General features: G+C 43.8%; 1 long non-coding RNA gene across 3 annotated transcripts; it reads right to left on the bottom strand.

Annotated features, from left to right (window-relative positions):
* Positions 1–178: 178 nt before the first annotated feature.
* Positions 179–19252, bottom strand: LOC117801488. Of its 3 annotated transcripts, XR_004624048.1 has the most exons (4): positions 19040–19252; positions 10603–11339; positions 9346–10149; positions 179–895 (listed from the first exon to the last, which is right to left on the bottom strand). It is a non-coding gene; the product is annotated as an uncharacterized LOC117801488 (long non-coding RNA). The 3 variants fall into 3 exon arrangements; XR_004624049.1 differs by lacking the exon at positions 179–895 and having other exon boundaries at positions 8326–10149; positions 10780–11339; XR_004624046.1 differs by lacking the exon at positions 179–895 and having other exon boundaries at positions 8326–10149.
* Between the last annotated feature and the right edge of the window lie 1756 nt (positions 19253–21008).

Below are 21008 nucleotides of genomic sequence, written 5' to 3' on the forward strand. Positions count from 1 at the left end.
TGGAAGCCACAGCCGGCAGGTGAACTGGCCTCATTTCTTTTATTTTTCTCCCCCTTAGGCTTTTATGCCTCCCATCGCTGCCTCCTTGCTTCTGTTGTGTCCAGAGTGGGAGCAGCGTGGGAGCGAGGAGGCCATAGGGGATCACAAATGTCTTAGAGGCCGGGGCTGCTTTGTTTTTCAGCTGATTCTTTATTTTTGTGTATTTTTTGCTTTGAAATAATTCCAAATTTACTGAAACGTTGCAATAGTATAAAAAAATTCCAGGGTAGAAATAATTTTTGGCAAGACTGACCAATGGTTAACATTTTGTGCGTTTCCTTAATCATCTGTTCTCTCTTCTCTCTCTCACTCGATCTCTCCCTCCCCTTCTCCTTCTCCCCGCTTCTATACCTGAAATTCACCTTCCCCACATTTTTTTCCTAAACATTTTGAGTTAGCTGCAGACATTACCCCTTCCCCCACAAACACTTCACTGTGTATTTCCCAAGAACATGGAGATTCTCTGACATAAACACAGTAGTTGCCAAATTAAAAAAAAAAAAATTCACATTGATATAACACTATTATCTAATACATAGTCCATACCTAAATTTTGCCAGCCAACCAAAAAATGTTCTTTATGGAAATTATCCCCGACCCAAACTCCAATCTTAATCGTGTATTGCATTTGGCTGCCATGCGTCCTTCGTGTCTGTTAATCTGGAAAATTCCTCGGTTTCTGTAGCTTTCAGGACGTGGACGTATTTGAAGAGTGCAAGCCAGTTGCTCGGCAGGCTATGCTACAACTTGGGTTTGAGCTGAATAGGGTCAGGCTCTGCATTTTTGGCACAAGCACGACATAAGTGATGGGTGTCCTCCTCAGTGCGTCTTGTTGGGGGACCATGGCATCAGTTTGCTATATAAACAAATTTTTAAATCAATAATGTGATATACCAAAACTATTGCAGTATACACTTTATTTTTTTTACATTTTTAAAAAATTTGACTATAGTCCACACACGGCGTTATGTTAGTTGCGGGTATACCACACAGCGATTCCTCTTGGCCGTATGTTACGTTGGCTCCCATCTGTCACCATATAACGCTAGTATAATAGCATTGACTATATTCCTTAGGCTGCGCCTTTTATTCCCATGACTTGTTCATTCTGTAACTGGAAGCCTGTATCGTCCAGTGTAGTGTATACTTCAAATGCATGTATTGTATGGCATGTGAATTATATCTCAATAAAACCGTTTAAAAGGCACATACACTGGGGCACCTGGGTGGCTCAGTCGTTAAGCATCTGCCTTCGGCTCAGGGAATGATCCCAGGACCTGGGATCGAGCCCCACATTGGGCTCCCCGCTCAGCAGGAACCCTGCTTCTTCCTCTCCCACTCCCCCTGTTTGTGTTCCCTCTCTCACTGGCTGTCTCTCTCTGTCAAATAAATAAAATCTTTAAAAAAAAAAAAAAAGACACGTACACACAGTCACAGCTCCTAAGGCAATTTTTCAAACACAGTCAGCATTATTGGCTTTCATAGCCCATGGGGCCCCCCAGGAAGGCTGCCTTAAAGCCATCCCTACTCATGCTTTCATGTCCCTTGATGGATCCAACAGTTTGAGGTGAAACTCCCCCCATTCATCACACCATCTCATTTCACAGAAGAGTAAGGATGGGGACCTGAGGAGAGTCAGGTCAGCCACTGTCTGCTCAGCATGACCACAGAGCCTTTGCACGGCCCTGAGAAGTGTTTGCCTGCAAATGAATCGGTGAGGAGAGAGAAATAGAAACAGTCCACCCTTCAATCTTTGCAAATTAAATTAGTGTGTTTTCATTACTTAAAAGGCAGAAACAACCACAATGAGATACAACCTCATGCCCATTAGGATAGCTATTATTAAAAAACAGAAAACGACCAGTATTGGCGAGAATGTGGAGAGATCGGAAGCCTTGTGCATTGTTGGCAGGAATGTAAAATGGTGGAAAACAACCTGGTGGATCTCAAAAAAATTAAACATCGAATTACCATATGATCCAGTAATTCTATTTCTAGATATATACTCAAAAGAATTGAAAGCAGAGACTCAAACAAATACTGATACACCAACATTCATAGCAGTATTATTCACGATAGCAAAAAGATTAAAACAACCCAAATGCCCATCAATGGATAAAAGGGTAAATAAGAGCTAGTGTATACTTATAGTGGAATATTATACAGCCCTACAAGGAAGGAAATTCTGGTGGATGCTACAACACGGATGTACCTTGAAGACATTATGTTAAATAAAATGTGTTCAACACAAAAGGACAAGTACTGTATTATTCCACTTATATGAGGTACCTAGAAAGTCAAATTCATAGAGACAAAGTGGAATAGAGATTATCAGAGGATTGAGAGAGTGGGAACAGAGAGTTATTATTTAATGGGTACAGAGTTTCAATCTTAGAAGAGGAAAATTCTGGAGATGGATGGTGGTGTTGGTTGCACAACAATGTGAATATTCTTACTGCTACTTTTTTTTAAAAGATTTTATTTATTTATTTGACAGAGATAGAGACAGCTGGCAAGAGAGGGAACACAAGCAGGGGGAGTGGGAGAGGAAGAAGCAGGCTCATAGCAGAGGAGCCTGATGTGGGGCTCGATCCCATAACGCCAGGATCACGCCCTGAGCCGAAGGCAGATGCTTAAGCGCTGTGCCACCCAGGCATCCCTCTTACTGCTACTTAATTACACATTTAAAAATGGTTAAGTGGTAAATTTTTGTTATATACAGCTTACTGCAATTAAAAAATGTAGAAATAAGACAAGCAAAAAATTAAAATTGCCAATATTTCTCTACCCAAAGTCAGTTGCTAATAGCAGCAATTGGGATCATTGCAGACTGGTTCTGGGAACATGGGTTAGATTAAGCCATGGCTGATAAAAATTGAGTTCCAAAGATAAATGTATCAAATTTGTACCCTAAGCATTGCTTTAATTCATCCATGCACTTATTTCTTCATTTGTTGATGACACTAATTTTAGTTGTTAGAAACACAGAAAAGAGATATGGGCTGTCCAGTGGTACAAAGATAAGGGAGATATGGTCCTTCCTCCAGGGACTTGCAATCTATTGGAAAATATGAGACCTTGACAAACAACTTGACCACAAGGGGAAGAGTAATGATCTTGACACAGAAGAGAGATAGAAAGTTTATAGAAAGGGAGCTCCCTTATACCACAGTATCATGGGAAGCATGATGGAGGAGTCAGTGTTCAAACTGGTCCTTGAAATGTGAGAAGGAGGATGATTCTCAGGCTGGAAGATTCTCATGTCTTGACCAAAGTCTGGGAGTTAGGAAGTTGAGTCTATTTTCAGGAGTTTGACCAGAGGACACAGTGTCACACCGTGAGCAAGAATAATTAGGGATCAAGCTAGAGAAGAGAACACGAATTTAATAGAGTCGTAGGAAATACAACATGATCTCACTTGTGCGTTAGTAAATTTAATCTGACTTCCAAGAATGTGTACATGTAGGTCTGGGGAGGGTAGTTTTTAAAATATAGGGTTTAGTAATAGTCTGTAAGGATGGGTCTTTTTAGTAAAAATTACATTATTTTCTAAAAAATCAGTTTAAAATTTATGTTTTATTTCTAAGACCACGTCCTCAGCGCAGAACATTAGTCTAAGCAGTACACTACTACCACCTGTTGGCAGCACCTCTAATTGCAGGTAAAATACCGTGTGTGTGTGTGTGTGTGTGTGTGTGTGTGTGTGTGTGTGTGTGTGTGTGTGTGGGGGGGGGGGGGGGGGGGNGGGGGGGTGTTAGGGTATGTGAAGGGTGAGGAGAAATATTACAATAGCGAATTTACAAACCAAAACACACAATATAACAATAGATTAGTACAGGGGATTTTTTATTTTGACAAGAGAAATTAAAATTGCAATACCATCCCAACTGACCATGAGTGGAAACACAGCTAGAGCACACGCATTAATTCTCAACTACAGAAAGTGCTTTTTAACTTTGTGAGGAGCAAGGGAGGAAATGCACAGTTCCCTGTATAATGAGACGTGTGGCTCCTTCTGGGCTAATGTCACTCCAAATCGCACCTGCAAATAATGGAAATAAAAATTGGCAAGAGAGACTATCCCTTTGCTGGGTATCACCTGTTGGAAATTGGCATCCTTTCCATCCATGAAAAGAGACAGCCAGCTGTCTTAATATCCATATTTTATTGTTCCAGTTTAGAAGAGGCACCAGGCACATATCTGCCCAGCTTACAACATTCTCCAGACTATGTTCTTTCTAACAGGACACACACAGAAACGATGATGCCGCTTCCAGGCACACCCACAAAAACTTCTCATACATGTTCCTCCATGCCGTGTCCTTCCTCAAGCTGACCATGACATGAACACCAGGACAGCCTTGGAAACCCCATGTTAAAGACAGCAAAGCCATCAACAGCCCGAGTCCCTGCGTGACTGTATGGAGCAGGGTTGCCATTGACCTGATCCCTGCCCCGGACAACCCCCTGAATAATAAATTTTTTATTTTTTTAAGATTTTATTTATTTATTTGAGAGAGAAAGAGAGACAAGGAGACTCTGCGCCCAGTGCAGAATCTGACACAGAGCTCAATCCCACTACCCTGCGACCGTGACCCAAGCCGAAATTAAGAGTCAGATGCTCAACTGACTGAGCCACCCAGGTGCCTCAAAACTTTTTATTCTTAAAGGCACTGAATGTGGGGGATCCATTTGTTACCATAGTTCAGATTACCCTCCTCCCATCCTCTTTTGATGCTCCCACATATTCAGAAACTGGAAGTCTTAAGCTGCACTTCCCAGACTCTGTCCCACAAGGGAGCTAGATGCAAGTGGGTCCTGCCAATCAGATGCATTTGCACACGATTTGCAAGTCAGAGGTGAGGCACAGATGTTCTTGCTATGGAGAAGGTGTGCAATGGGTAGGGTCCACCAGACGCAAGCATTGCGCCAGCCAGATTTCCTGTTCCACTCTGGCATTGGCTTTGCAGACCAGCATGTTCTGATGGTGATGGCGATTTCCTCCCCTCTGGATTCAGCTGCTGTGATGTGACCTTGATGCCTAGTGAATGCCTTCTGCCTTCCCCTTCTCTAGCCCTTCTACACTAACGGAAGCACAATTCCCTATATTAAATACCTTTCTGTATTTCAATGTCCTACACTGATACTGGCCCCCACTCCAGGGGGAGAGTAACATTTCTCATCTTTCTAAACAAGTTCACTGTATTCCCAATAATTCAGCCTTTTACTTTATTTGCCTTTCTCAGAGACTCATCATCTTCCCATGCATCTCCCTGGTTCAAACATTTGTCTCAGTAGTCAGTCAGTATTGTCTTCTGAGCCTTAGTTACCGTATCTATAAAATGGGAAGAATAATTCCTGACCTACAGGGCTGTTCCGAAGATAAAATGAGACTATGTTGGATGGGAAAACCATCTGACAGATTGGCTCATGACATATTAGATCCGTGACAAATGAATTAAGTATTATTTCCGTGACTGGGGGGGGGGGAAGAAACTGTTGTCCTTGCCTATTATTTGAAAGAAATTTATTTTTAGGTGTATCAATATAAATGCCATATCTCTGTATGTATTTTTCAGAATATATGTACAGGAACCCATATTAAGACCTAGACATCCTAAGTACAGGCTGTTTGCTTAAATGTGAAGTTTAAGTCATGACACAAGCGTGAGTCTAATTATGTAAAACATCTTGAGTCATTCGATATTTATTTTCTAAAAGTAATTCCTTTTGCTGTGACCCCCAATGACCAACTGGAAAACTTTTTAAATTCAAGATAAAGTGTCCGTGCCCAAGTCCACTGTCTGATCTGCAGCTATTCTCTCATTAACTCTTGTGGTCCCGCTGGTTTTTGCTCTCATTTGTGCCGCGTGAAGGACCCCTGACAGCCTCCTTCCCTCTCTGTCCAAACAAACAATAGCCTGCGGAACAAAGAAGGAAATTTGTAGCAGGTGAAAGTTTAGTTTTAATGATGCGGAGACCACATTGTTTTTAAACTTGAAATATATAAAAGACTCCAAACCCCTTTAATTTCTCATTTCGTACAATTATCCACTACAGTTTACTAAATCCCTTACTTTGAATCACAGAATCTTTGAGAGAAATTTAGAAACCAATCTTTGGCACATACATAGCTTATTAGCAACAGGAAAAATTGCTTTTCTCTCTGACCGTGAGTTTTTCCCCCTCCAGAACATAAAATATGGGATGGAGAGGCAATGACCAGCGAAACTTTCATGTTTCCTCGGGGAAAGAAAATCTAGGCTAGACAGGGTAAAAAAGCATAAGCGTGGTCATTTGTAACCACACGTAGCAAAGGAGCTATCCCTGATGAGTTGTTCAGATCAATACACCCAAGGCTCTTGTAAGTTCTCTTCACGCCCTGTGGTCCTTGAATCAGGACATTTAATTGGTGTCTAAAAAGTCACCTTAACAAGGTTCACCATCACCTTTCCCAGAAATCTTCATGACAAAGGACTTGTGCAAACCTTTCTAAACAAACATGATCTTGCCAATGTTTAGCTATAGAGAAAGAAGAAATGTCAACGTTCACATATGCGCTCATTCCCCTCTTCGAGATCTCTTTCCCACCAATAACCACGGGTGGCATTGAGGATGGAGGGACCAGATATGAACAGGTGGGGGACGTAACAGGTGTATTAGTTAGGTTCAATTATGCAAGCAGATGGGTCAAAGGGTAGATACTCTTGCTAGTGTAATCACTACTGCCCAACTGCCCTCTGGGGGTTGTGCCCTTTTTCATTCCCACCAGCTGTAGGTAAGGATGCCTTGTTTCCTCCCAGCCTGCCAACCAGAATGTGCTACCAAATTGATGGATTTTTTTTTTTTGCAATCTGCTAAACGAAAAATAGCTGATACCAAAGTTTCTGAAAATCTAGTGTATCACCAGGATATTTCTTCTTCTCTTTTTTGGGGGTGATTTTTTTTTTACTGTGATAAAATGCACATAATATAAAAGTTACTGTTTTAATTATTTTTTTTAACTTTAATGATTTTTTATTGTATTATATTAGTCACCATACAGTACATCCCCAGCTTCCGATGTAAAGCTCGATGATTCATTAGTTGCGTATAACACCCAGTGGCACCATGCAATACGTGCTCTCCTTACTACCCATCACCAGTCTATCCCATTCCCCACCCCCTCCCCTCTGAGGCCCCCAGTTTGTTTCTCATAGTCCATAGTCTCTCACGTTTCATTCCCCCTTCTGATTACCCCCCCCCGTTTTAATTATTTTTAAGTGTGAATTCAGTGGCATTAAGTGCATTCACACTGTGGCACACCCATCACCACCACCCACCTCCAGAACTATTTCATCATCCCAAACTGAAACGTTAGCCAGTAAACACTAACTCCCCATCCCCTCCTCCTCTACCCCTCGTAACCTCTATTCTACTTTCTGTCTCTCTGAATCTGCCTCTTCTAGGTACTTCAAGGAAGTAGGGTCATACGGTATTTGTGCGTTCACGTCTGGTCTCTTTCACTTAGCATGTTTTCGAGGCTCAGGAATGTTGTAGCATGCTTCAGAACTTCATTCCTTATGAAGGCTGAGTAATATTCCATTGTATGGCGAGACCACATTTGGTTTATCCACTCCTCTGTCAATGGACACTTGGGTTGTCCGCAAACACCTTTTGGTTATTGTGAATAGTGCCGCTATAAACATTGTAAAATATCCGCCCAAGTCTCTGCTTTACTTCTTCTGACGTAGAATTGCTGGGTCATATGATAATTCTATGTTTAATTTTTTGAGGAACTGCTAGACTGTTTCCCACAGTGGAAGCATCATATTTGTTCCATTAACTTAAGTCCAAATAACTGATATTTATACAGTCACTTGGAGTCTGCAAAGTGATCTTTCTTTAAAGAATCACGTAAAGTCCTTGTGAAAAAATTGTGAGGTGAGCGTTACTTCAATTCCCATTTTGCACATGAGGAAATTAACATAGGCAGGGAATAAGATCCAGGAGATCCAGGTGGGGTACTTTTTTCTTTTTTTCTTTTTTTTAAAGATTTTATTTATTTATTTGACATGACAGAGACAGCCAGTGAGAGAGGGAACAGAAGCAGGGGGAGTGGGAGAGGAAGAAGCAGGCTCCCAACAAAGGAGCCTGACATGGGGCTCAATCCCAGAACGCTGGGGTCATGCCCTGAGCCGAAGGCAGACGCTTAACGACTGCGCCACCCAGGCGCCCCTCTTTTTTTTTTTTTTTTTAAATAAAGTAGGCTTCACACCCAGTGCGGGGCCCAATGCGGGNAGCCCAATGCGGGGCTTGAACTTACAACCCTGAGATCAAGACCTGAGCTGAGATCAGGAGTCGGACACTTAACCAATGAGCTGCCCAGGCCCCCCTAAGTGGGGTTCTTAACAACAGCAGCACCTACTTCAGCTAGCTACGGAGAAAAGCTTCTCATCAAAGGGTTCCATAGGGAGTTCAGTCTTTAGGAGGACCAGAAGATTGGGGGCCAGGAAACCCAGTCACATTGCAGAACAAGGATCTCACGACTGCCCCACTGGGCACACACAGACATGGCACTCACCATGGTGGACACTGGACCCAGGATTTCTGTCACTGCTGCCACCCCAAAGCCAGATGCCTCCACCATCGCCCTCACCAGAGACAGGATTCGCCATGATGCCCATTTCCTCGTGCTGCCTTACTCCCAAATCCGCGTATGAGCCCCTCCAGCATGCAGATCAAAGCTCAGCGTTGGTGCTGCCCCTTCCAGGTGGTAGGCTTGACAGGCTTTGTGTGTGTTTATTTCAGTGCGCTGGCATCTAATTGACTTAAAGCAGTGTGGGGCTCCTATTTCTAAATTCTCTGCGGAGCCAAAGGCACATTCTCTTGAATATAATCAGGAGTGGTAAATCTGTGCTTCGGATCCCTCACCACAAAATGGAGCTAACCATCACTTACTCTTCCTAATGTTCCCGAGAGCGCTAAATGAGGCAAAGTGCTCAGCACAGAGCCTGGCACGTGGGAGAGATTAATAAAAGTTAGCTATTATAAGTGTTGTGGTTGAACCTCGCCTGGAGAATAAGGTAGGGACCGATCTGAGCTCTATTATTTGGGGTCCTAAATAAGACATGACTATAATGAGATACATTTGCTTTTATGACGCATAAAAGGGCTCTGAAGGTAGTTTGGGGAGTGCCAAAAATGTCTACACTGTGGCAGTGCAGTGGAGAAGTGTGTGCGGAGCTCCCCTGGGTGACCGCAGACCAGAAAGTTTGCTGAGCAGGGCAAGCGTGCTGTTTGTTCTGTGTGCTAACCCCCTCCTACCTGAAGCATGTGAGCGGGCACCTCCTTCCTTACTGCTCAGTCCTCCTGTCTTCTCTCCAGTTACTGCAGAGACAGAGTTTCTGCAACATAGAGGGGTCTTTTACCCACTTTCTCTGCATTGTTGAAAGCAGCTCCCTCCCACTGACCTGCCAGATGATGGTGCCCTGGGCAGTGACCTGACTCTCAGAACAGGTGAAAGGATCATCTTAGAAAATCCATATAGACATCTCCCACTGCTGTTCATCCCCCAAAATCTTTAAGGGTCTCCATGTTAACATATGTACTCTTAACTCAGCCCTTGTTCTGAAAAAGTCACTATGCTTTGCAGGTAACTCGATGCCCTCTTCACACAAGGGTCAAGGCTCAGACCAGGCCAGCTCAGTGAACTCTGTCTGAGGTCATGCCCTTACTGTGCAGGAGGACGTCCATGAATGGGCATTATCTGGACCCCTGGGAGGAAAGTTGGCCCTGAGATGCTGCCCTCAGCATCTCACAGGAGCCTGGTCCCATCTTCAGAGTGACCACTCCCCAGAACAGATGCTGGAATGGGAAGGACAGATGGCCTGACGTCACTCCTCTTCCCCATGGTCATCGCATCACAGAAGGACTCAAGGGCTGAGAAGCCTGAAGTTCCCTTTTACTAGCTCTTAGTCTTTACTGTCTGTTTCATAGATAGATGATAATAGATGATTGATCTGGGATCGCTGTGATGGTAGATGGTGGGTAGATAGTTGGGTAGTATGTAGTGCACTATAATAGCTGAATTTGTGTCATTCTTTATTCCTCTCTCAATTCCTCGTAAATCTGAAACAATAGGCAGGTCATCAGTAAATAGCCGTTACTTTCACTGTCATTATTGTTTTTACTCCTGTGTGTGTGCTATTCTTCTTTGAATACATATTAATCGAGCACCTAATACATGCCAAGGACCCCATAGAGCCTGCCTCCAGACTTTCCTTGGGTCACCACCTGCTGGGTGCCCTGAGGTCTCATCTCTGAATTACTCGCCAATTCTCTACCCACCAGAACTTGCCATCTTTCTCACCTCCTGCAACTCCCTCTGACTAAAATAGCCTTTCTTTTTCTGCACCTGGCAAAGCTCAGTGATACCTCAGGGCCTCTATCAAATGTCACCTCCTCTCTAAAGCCTACCCTGATTGGCTTCCTTTCTTTTAATACTTAGCGAATTATATTCTAATTATTGGCCCACATGTGTGATTATCTCCCTAAACTGTAAGCTCCTCTTAGTCATCTTACCTTCTTACCCAGCCCAGGCCCTCCAAGAGGGTCTCTGACATATGCGTGGTCCTCAGTTAATGTTTGGTGAATGAATGAGGATGTCAACAGTGAGAGGAGATGCCAAGAGGAGAATGAAGGGAACACAGAAGACAAATGTTGCGATTTCCCAGATGTGTGTGGCACGTGCCTCCTTACCCCGTAGGCACAAAGGCAATTTGCTCCCTCCTCACATGGGGCTTGACCCGCTTCCTTCAGCACCCGCTAGCTGTGGAATGGGTTGGTCTGGGTAATATTTTAGTTTTTCCCCACAGTGGCTGCAGATGATCTTTGTAGAGACAGAGCACACTGTGACGGGTCCGTGAGCACCTTTCGTTCCTGTTTCTGGCCTGCTGGTCAACTGAGGAATCCAGGCGGCATTCCATTCACTGCAAAGGAGGAAGAGGAAACCTGCAGGTTTAGAAAGGCCGATGAGCACAGACTCCTACCATCAGCCTTTTTGTTGCAGAGCGTTTGGTCCATGTGGGTTTGTTCCTCTGCTTAGACTGCGGGGTCCCACGCTTTTCCAGAGACTAACAAGCAAACAGGCTGAAAACAGGTACACGGTGGGCGGGCCACCTGCCCCAGCCCAGCCTCTTCTGTATTATCATCCCTTCAGCTCCACCTGAGAGTGAGACCTTCGGGAGTTTGTGGTGACCCGTCTGCTCTGATCTTGCTGAGAAGCCATTAGTTAAGCCATGAAAAGAGCAGCAACTTCCCTGTGAGAAGAACAGGAGTCGTTAAAACTTTCTCTCTGAAATGAGAGCAAATATTGGGTACAGAGATAGAAAAAGTTCTCCTGTGAAAGATGCTTATCAAACCCTGAGGAATGTTAAAATTTGCAAATGAAAAATATTATGTGTTAACGTATCTTCCTCAGTGGCTTGCCTCAAACAGCTGTTTCTTTGTTTTTTTCTTGGTAATGTTGTTAATCACTCTTAGGGGTCCTTAAAAAGGGGATGTGTGCAATTATTGGGCCAGCACATGTTTTAAAGATCCTTTGGAGATTTGTAATGTCTGGATGCCTTGTCTTACCCACCACACACACACACACACACACACACACACACACACACACACACACACATATTGTTTTATAAGCTCTGGAGGGAGACAGCTATTGCTTGGTCCACCCCAAACTCCTACTTGTCTGGGATTGCCCTTCATACTTTAGGAGTTGCAAGGGATCCACCATGTTCCTACCTCCCCGCCTCTGTCAGCCTCAGATGTCTGTTCCTGGGTCAGATCCTGACCCAAGTGGAGCAGTGCTTCCTGGCCCCAAGGGGTGCAGAACTGGGAGGCAGAGTGAGCTCTGCAAGTCTTCATGGCCATGGCAATGGGACATGAGGCTCCAACGCCATCAGGGATCAAGTTTTCTCCATGAAGAAAACTATAGCTTGCGGCCAGAGAGAAGGAAGACGCACAGACAAGAGGCAGAGAGATTCTTGGAACTTGTGAGATCCCTGGAGGAAGTTGTTCCTGAAGCCAAGTCTGTCCTTCCTTCCTGCCTCTCAGCTGGGCAACAATTCCTTAGATTATGTCGGCCCTCCCAGGGTCCACTGCCTATTTTTGTATGGGCTGCAAGCTAAGAATTTACGTTTGTTAAATGGTCGCATATAAAGTATTTTGTGAAAATTATGTGAAATCCAGATCGGGCTTTATTGGAATTTCCCCACCCCCACTTGCTGTGGCTGCCTTTGTGCTACAATGGCAGAATTGAGTACTTGTGACAGGGCCCCCGAACCATAAGATAGTTACCATTTGGTTCTTTACAGAAAAAAAGAAGGACCTATGCTAAAGTCAGAAACAACGGAATGTCTTTTAAGAAGCCGTGAAATTAGGTCAACTTTTTAAAATGTTACTCATGGTGCAGCCACTAGGGAAAACAGTATGGAGCTGCTTCAAAAAATTAAAAATAGGGGCGCCTGGGTGGCGCAGTCATTAAGCGTCTGCCTTCGGCTCAGGGCGTGATCCCGGCGTGATGGATCGAGCCCCACATCAGGCTCCTCCGCTGGGAGCCTGCTTCTTCCTCTCCCACTCTCCTGCTGTGTTCCCTCTCTCGCTGGCTGTCTCTCTGTCACATAAATAAATAAAAAAATTTAAAAAAATCTTTAAAAAAATTAAAAATAGAACTACCATGTAATGCAGTCATTGCATTTCTGGGTGTATATCTGAAGAATGAGATGAGGGTCTCAAAGAAGTGGCTGCACACACACCCCGTGCTCACTGCAGCATTAGTGGTAATAGCTCATGGAATCAACCCAAAAGCCCGTTGACAGGTGAATGGATAAAGAAAATGTCACGCACACACATAAAATCACATCATAGAATTTTTTCAGCTATAAAAAAAAGAAGGAAATACTGCCGTTTGAGACAACATAGAGGGAGATAGAGATATTATGTGAAGTGAAATAAGTCAGACAGAGAAAGACAAACAGTGCACGATCTCACTCACTTATATGTGGAATGTAAAAACACCAAACTCAGGGGAGCCTGGGTGGCTCAGTCGGTTAAGCGTCTGACTTGATTTCCGCTCAGGTGATGATCTCAGGGTCATGAGATTGAGCCCTGAGTCAGGCTCCTCACTGGGCATGGAGCCTGCTTAAGATTCTTTCTCCCTCTCCCTTTGCTCCTCCCCCCACCTCTCTCTCTCTCTCTCAAAAATAAAAATAATGAAAAAATTATTAAACACTGAACTCAGAGATACAGAGAACTGGTGGTTGCCAGAGGAGGGAGGGGGTAGGATGAGGAAAGTGGGTGAAGGTGGTGAAAAGGTACAAACTTCTGGGGCACCTGGGTGGCTCAGTCAGTTCAGTGTCTGCCTGGGTCCTGGGATCAAGCCCTGCATCGGGCTCCCCACTCAGTGGGGAGTCTGCTTCTCCCTCTGCCCCTCACCCCATGCTCACTCTCTCTCTTCTCTCTCTCTCAAATAAATAAAATCTTTAAAAAAAACAAAAGGCACAAACTTCTAATTATAAAATAAATGTTCTGGAGATGTGATGTACAGCATGGCGACTCTAGTTAATAAGACTGGATTATATATTTGAAAGTTGCTAAGAGAGTAGTCTTAAAAGTTCTCAACATAAGGAACAAAATTTAACCATGTGAGAAGAAGGAGATTAACTGGGCATACCGTGGTGACCATCGGGTACATGTACCAAATCATTACGACGTCTACCTGAATGAGTACAACGTTATATGTCAGTTAGAGCTCAATAAAACTGGAGGAAAACGTTTTTTATATGGTAGTCCTTGCTGCAGAAACCCTAGCAGCTCTATACTTGGCGTTTTAGATGCAACTATTATCCTTTAGAATAAAGAAGAGAAAGGGAACACAAAGAAACCATTTTCAGCCTCTATACACATAGGAAGTCCTCAGTTATTTGGATGTATAAAGTGAATGAATAAATGCATTTCCTCTGAGTGGGAACTCCCTCTGATGAAGAAAAACAGCGATATTGCTGTCGGCACATCCTGGGTCCCACCATCTGGAAGAAGCTGGCCCCGCCAGGTCCTGTCTAGGACGCGCTCGACGGAGATGCCCAGGCACTACACCAATCTGGCCTGTCGCGAAGAGCTCCATCTGACCCCCTTATGGTTCCATCTCTTCCTGAGGCGAGTTGAAGAAAGACCAAAACCTGCAGGCTTCTAATGTCTCCAGAGGTTGGATTCAAATTCAAAAGGAATCTTTAAGTAGAGGAGGATGTTTGTATTTGGCAAAATGTTCCTGACAAATTGCCAGGAAAGAAATGGCAGCGTCAGGCAGTTCTGACCAAAGGGGAAGGGAAATAATACAAAATGGAGAGTGGAATAGGGTTGAGTAGTGTCCTCCCAAAATTCGTGTCCACCCAGAACCTCAGAACGTGACCTTCTTTGGAATTGGAGTCTCTGTGTGTATAATCAATCAAGGATCTTGATATCTGTTGTCCTCATAAGAGGAGAAGTCGGGGCACCTGGGTGGCTCAGTCGGTTAGATAGTATTATAAATGTGTTTTCTCTTCCTTATGATTTTCTTAATAACATTTTCTTTTCTCTAGCTTACTTTATTGTATATAATGCATATAACACACAAAATATGTTAATTGACTGTGTTATCAGTAAGGCTTCCTGTCCGTGGTAGGCTATGAGTAGTTATGTTTTCGGGGGAGTCAAAAGTTATACGTGGATTTTCAATTATGTCAGGGGGGGTCGGTGCTTCTCGCCCCTGCATTGTTCTTTCACTACTTCTCTGTTCAAATGCTTGAAGTCCATTCTAGAACAAATTTATCATACATGCTCTTGGAATTCATGCCTTGAAACGTCCTCAGATGATTTTTTTTATGAAGAAGAAAAATAATATTGGTATTAAGCCCTACTTTCCCCCCCAAATAAGTGTATGTATTCATCAAGATTGCTGTTCTTCACAGAATAAGGACATGCCCACGGTGGATATCTGAAATTTCCATCCTGTAACTTTACGCATGTTCTCAAAGCAAGTGAATACCAAATATCTACCCTTGGTTGCAAAAGGGGTAACTAGGCTACAGTCAGTGGAACATTAGATTAAGACTGGATCTTCTCTTCCTGGCTCATTGTATGTCCTTCAGAAAATCACACAACCTCTCTGGTGTTTTGCTCTCTTCTGTTCTGTTTAAGGCAGGCTGGATTAAATCCTCTTCAAGGTCATTTTTGGCTCTAAGACTCTACTCCTATGATTGTTATTTCTGTGTTATGGGGGGGGCTCGCACTTGGAATAGGCATACGTGGGTGGAACATAAGCACAATCATGGGGAGACGTAAAGCTGGTGAAGCCAGATTCTGTTCCAACCCACTTCAGCAAAGCTGGGGCTCAGGACTTGCCCCCTCCTCTGTGGCATTTGTTTACATGGCGAAAATCTAGCTTTCAGAAATGATGCTGAATCCCACAGATGCTTGTCTCTGGGACTCATCAGGGGGACAAAGACAGAGCCACCCAGCCCTCATTAATCCACATGGAAATAAAAAAGATTAAACAGCACAGACACTGTGACCACTGAGAAAATGACAGAAATAAAGATCATTACCTGCATCTCGTTTTCCAGGGGGAAGGAATAGAGATAAAGCATTAAGTCTTTAATAAGGCTAGAAATTAAAACCAGGATTAACGACAAGAAGCATTTATAAGAAGATATACATGACACTCCTGCTTAAGTTTTGCTGGCCTGATTTCCAGAACATTTTCTGTTGATAATACTTATCATCAGCTTCTTCTCTGGTTGAAAAAAATAGTCCCTGGCCATTGCTTTCAGTTCCAGAGTCTTTCCATAGACACACTCGACCTATATGCTATATTTCTTTAAATATGCTATATTTCTTTAAATGTCATCATGTGGCACTGTTTCCATGAGGTTTCTGCAGAGACGGAAATTTCAATAAAGCTTTGAGGTCTGGCCTCACTCTGTGATACACGGAGAACACAGCCCCCATGAGAGGTGACTAAGGGTCAGGTGACCTGGGCCAGGGGAAGGGAAGGGGAGGACGGGCTCCCTCCCACATTCAGATTCTCCTGCCGGAGTCACAGTGGATATCCAGATATCCAGAAGGCTGTGTTAAAATGAAACTGTGCCACGTGGCTGACCAACTGTTAATGGGTTGAAATGCCCCCCCTCAAATATATGCTGAAGATCTGGGGGTTTTGGGGAGGAATCAAAAGTTATACATGGATTTTCAACTGTGTGTGTGGGGTGGGGAGGTCAGTGCTCCTCACCCCTGCGTTGTTCAAGGGTCAACTGTAGTTCTTTCACTACTTCTCCGTTCAAATGCTTGAAGCCCATTTGGGGTATGGGGGTTACCTCATACCACATACCTCAGAATGTGACCTTATTTAGAAACATGGTCTTTACAGGGTAAAGAAGTGAAAATGGGGTCATGAGGGTGGGCCCTAATCCAAAGGGACCAGTGTCCTGATGAAAAAAGGAGAACGTGGACACAGAGACACATGCTCAGAGGGAAGATGACGTGAAGAGTCATGGCGGGACGCCATGTGAAAGTGGAGATTGTGGTGCTGGATCCACAAGCCAAGGAATGCCAAAAATTGATGGCGAACCACCAAGTCTAAGAGAGCACCTTCTCCCTCACAGCTGCTGGAAGCAACCAACCCTGCCTACACCTGGATCTCAGACTTCCAGCCTCCAGAACTGAGACAATAAATTGTTGCTATTTACATCACCCAACGTGTGGTACTTTGTTACATCAGCCTTATGAGACTAATACACCCACACTTCAACCAAGTTGAAATTATTAGTGCCTTTGCACTTATCACCTGGCAAAGAACAGCATTTTAAAGGGATGGAGGGGCACCTGGGTGGCTCAGTCGGTTGAGTGTCCGACTCTTGGTCATGATCTCAGGGTCGTGAGATTGAGCCCCGTGTGGGGCTCTGCACTCAGTGAGGGGTCTGCTTGAAATTCTCTCTCCCTCCCTCTCTCTCTCTCTCAAATACATGAATAAATCTAAAATAAATAAATAAATAAAGGAGTGGAAAATGCATCTGAGAGGGAAGGCCTAGAAGATCCAGAGGAGAGGTTGGTGCAAACAAAGGGCACATCGGAGGGTGCATTGCCACAAGGGCCATAGGATCCCCAAGAGTTAACCTCGGGGCACTGGGAGCCTCAGGAAGGTGGGGGTGGAGCCTGAACTGAACGTCAGGAAGGTGTGAAAGAAGCTCTCCTACATAGATCTGCTGAGGTTTTGAACGCGAGGTTTTCTCTAGAGCCTGAAATAATCGGATGGCAAGGTAAATAGCATTATTAGTTAGCACAGGCTGCTATAAGGAACGAGCACACCCCATCTGGCTTAAACTGGAGGCTGGGAACCCAAGGTCAGGGTGCCGAGAAAGTAGATTTCATCCTGAGACTTCCTGGCGTGCAGAAGGCCACCATCTCTCTGTTCGCTCACGTGACCTCTTGTACACATGGGAGAGAGAAAAACCTCTCTGGTGTCCCTTCTTATAAGGATATCAGTCAATCAGATAATCAGATAAGTGAGTCAGACATCAGTCAATCATAACGTCCTCCCCTTATGACCTCATTTAACCTTATTATCTCCTTACTCCAAATACAGCCACACTGGGGGTTAGGGCTTTGATATTTGAATTTGGGAGAATACAAGCATTCAGTCCATAACAGGCTGCAAATTTAAGTGTTTTCTTCTACCAAGTCAGATTAAGGGCTAAGATCAACTTTACTTCCAGTATAGACAAATAAACTAAATGTCTCTATTCACATCCGTGTGTAAAACTTGAGCCTGGCAATAACATGGAACCATCAAAAGTGTAGGTATCTTATACATAAGTATGAATACATAAACTACTAGAGGATTTATATAAAATGTTAGCCTTAGAGAGCATTTGGAAATGGCCTGAGAGATGATTTGTATTTTATTCTATTCACATACCTATAGTTCCATATTTAACCTGCATTTTTTTATAACAAAAAAAAAAAACAATCAAAAAGAAGAATTACTATCATCCAACTATCCAGACTTGACACAAAATAAGAAGCATGATAAATATCCAATCCTGGAGAGATTTGGAAGAATGAGTTCTTTCATTCCTTGCTGGTAGAAATGTGAATTGTTCCAACATTTGCCAAGAAGGGCCATTTGGTAATATGTACGAAAAGTCTTAATGTGTGCATACGCTCTGGCTTAGCAACACCACTTCTAGGAATTCCTTCTTTAAAGATTTGTTCTGGGAGGAGGCACCTGGGTGGCTCAGTGGGTTAAGTGTCTGCCTTCGGCTCAGGTCATGATCTCAGGGTCCTGGGATCAAGCCCCTCATCAGACTCTCTGCTCAGCAGGGAGCCTGCTTCTCCTTCTGCCTCTCCCCTCCACTTGTTCTCTTTCTCAAATAAGTAAATAAAAATCTTTTTTAAAAAAAAGATAATAAAGATTTGTTCTAGGGAGCATAAGAATATGCACAGAGACTCATACAGGGATGTTCGTGGCAGCTTTATTTCTATCAGCAAAACACTAGAAACACCTGACTGGCTGATTCTAGGGAATTCATTAAAAAAATTAGAATATTCTATCCTATGGCATTCTATGCAGACTTTATTTATTTTTTTTTAAAGATTTTATTTATTTATTTGACAGAGATAGAGACAGCCAGCGAGAGAGGGAACACAAGCAGGGGGAGTGGGACAGGAAGAAGCAGGCTCATAGCGGAGGAGCCTGATGTGGGGCTCGATCCCAGAACGCGGGGATCACGCCCTGAGCCGAAGGCAGGCGCTTAACCGCTGTGCCACCCAGGCGCCCCTCTATGCAGACTTTAAACTCAAGTCGTAGAAGCGTATTACTGTTTACGATATGTGGCTAGCTAAAAGATCAGGTGTAGGCTTAATACTAGCTTGATCAGCTGCAATATTACTGCAAAACAAAATATCCCCAAACTCCATCGCTTACCCAAAACAGTTACTGTCATGTTCATGGTGTGTGGGTCGTCTGAAGTCTGGCTGATCTAGGTCGGGCTCTGCTGGGGGGCTGTCCTTCCTGCTGGGGGCAGCTGGGTGAGCTCTAAGCTGCAGGTGAGGTCCCTTTGTCTTGATCAGTGCAGGAACAGCAGCTCCCAGGGCCATGTTCCAGAGAGAAACAACCTCACCCCACAACCACATTTAAAACCTCTATTCATTTCCCCCCACCGGATACCACGGGCCGGAGCAAGATCATAGGCAAATCCTATATCAATGAGTCAGGAATATACTTGGCCAAGCAGCATGGCAAAGGGTGAGGACACATGCGGGGGGGCGGGGATTACAAATAAAATTGCCATCTTCCATCTCTGAAGCTTTTTTAAAAAAATAAATAATATATAATATCTACCTCCTGATTTATCTAAGAATCTTTTTCAGTAAGGAATGGGTTTGGCAATGGGTGACAGAAATCTTGACTGTGGCTTCAACGAGTAAAATGTTCTCATGAACAAGACTGGGGGACAGGCAGATGGACAACGGTCATCAAGGAGATCAGCTCTTCTGTCATCCTGACCGAACATCCTTAGCGTGGCCTTCATCCTTGGGTCGCAAGATGCCTGATGCCCCGTAGGAATGTGTGTGCCTTCTCCCCGACCCATGAATTTTTCACAATCGTTGATTTTGTTTGCATAGATTAAAACAGACTTTGTCTCTACCCTCGTGGGCACAGAGAACAGCTGAGAATTGCAGGGTTTTTTTTCCTTCTTTTTAAAGAAATACCAGGCTTCCAGGATTAATAATAGAACTGTTGATTGACAGATCACCTAGAGTCACCCAACATTTTTTACCGGAATCTGATGTCAATTTCTCTGAAGAGGTTACCCAGCTGGTCTGCTTCCCCTTGCGGTCACAGCCGCAGCAGCTACAATTTAATAATTGTGGTTATCGCAGGGTTCAGCCGTAAGCAGTCCTTCCTTAAAAACGAAACAAAACAAAAGGATATATCCAATATGTTTGCAATTTTGTTCCTTGCTGGTAAAATGCCTCTTGTGGCAGAGCTGGAACAGAAGAGAAACCCATCAAAGGTGGGAGGCTGATGGGGTGCAGACACAATTATCTTCCAGCCATTTGGGCTTTCAAGTTAAGGAAGCTGATGGTAGCAAGTACTCCTTTACAGAACTGCCAACTTATTAGAGCTGTGCCGGGGCACATGGAGCTTGGGGAGGCGGTCCCAAACGCCGCAAACTCTGGCACAGACTTGAATTTAGAATCAAGTTCAACGAGTTTTTACCCCGATGAGAATCATTATCCCCTAGTTTACTTTTGAAAAGAAAGTTTAAGTCCTCTAGGACCCCGAAGGAGAGAGACTTAGCAGGTGTATTGCTTATGCTTATAATCTGAGGGGGGAAAGAGCTATTTTCATTTTCTGTCACTTGATAAATGCAAGAGCCAGTTCTCCTGGAATACAATTCTCTCTCTTTCCCTTTGTCTTTCTCTCTTTTCCATGCCGACAGTACTGCTTTGCAATGTAAAATGCCCACATCTTAAGTCTGCTGCTCTTTGAATTTTGACACCCGTGAACCCATAGAACTATCATCCAGTGTAAGATATAGAACATTTCCATCATCCCAGAAGATTCCCCTGTGCCCTTTGTTCTGTCAACCAGCACTCTTCTCCTCTCTGTTCCCATAGATCAGTTTTGCCTGTTCTTAAACTTTGTGCTAATACAATTGTAAGATATGTATTCCTTTGTGTTGGCTCCTTGTGCTCAACATAACGTTTTTCAGATCCATCCGTGATTGCCGGTGTCAGTAGTTTCCTCCTTTTGACTGAGGAGGCGAATTCCATTGTAAAAATCTATCCGAATTTGTCTATCCATTTTCTTGTTGGTGATTCCAGTTACTATAAATAGAGCCACTATGAACATTTTTGGACATATCTTTTGGTTGAATATATGTTCA

This window comes from Ailuropoda melanoleuca, chromosome 1, assembly GCF_002007445.2.
Source record: "Ailuropoda melanoleuca isolate Jingjing chromosome 1, ASM200744v2, whole genome shotgun sequence".
Taxonomy (NCBI): domain Eukaryota; kingdom Metazoa; phylum Chordata; class Mammalia; order Carnivora; family Ursidae; genus Ailuropoda; species Ailuropoda melanoleuca.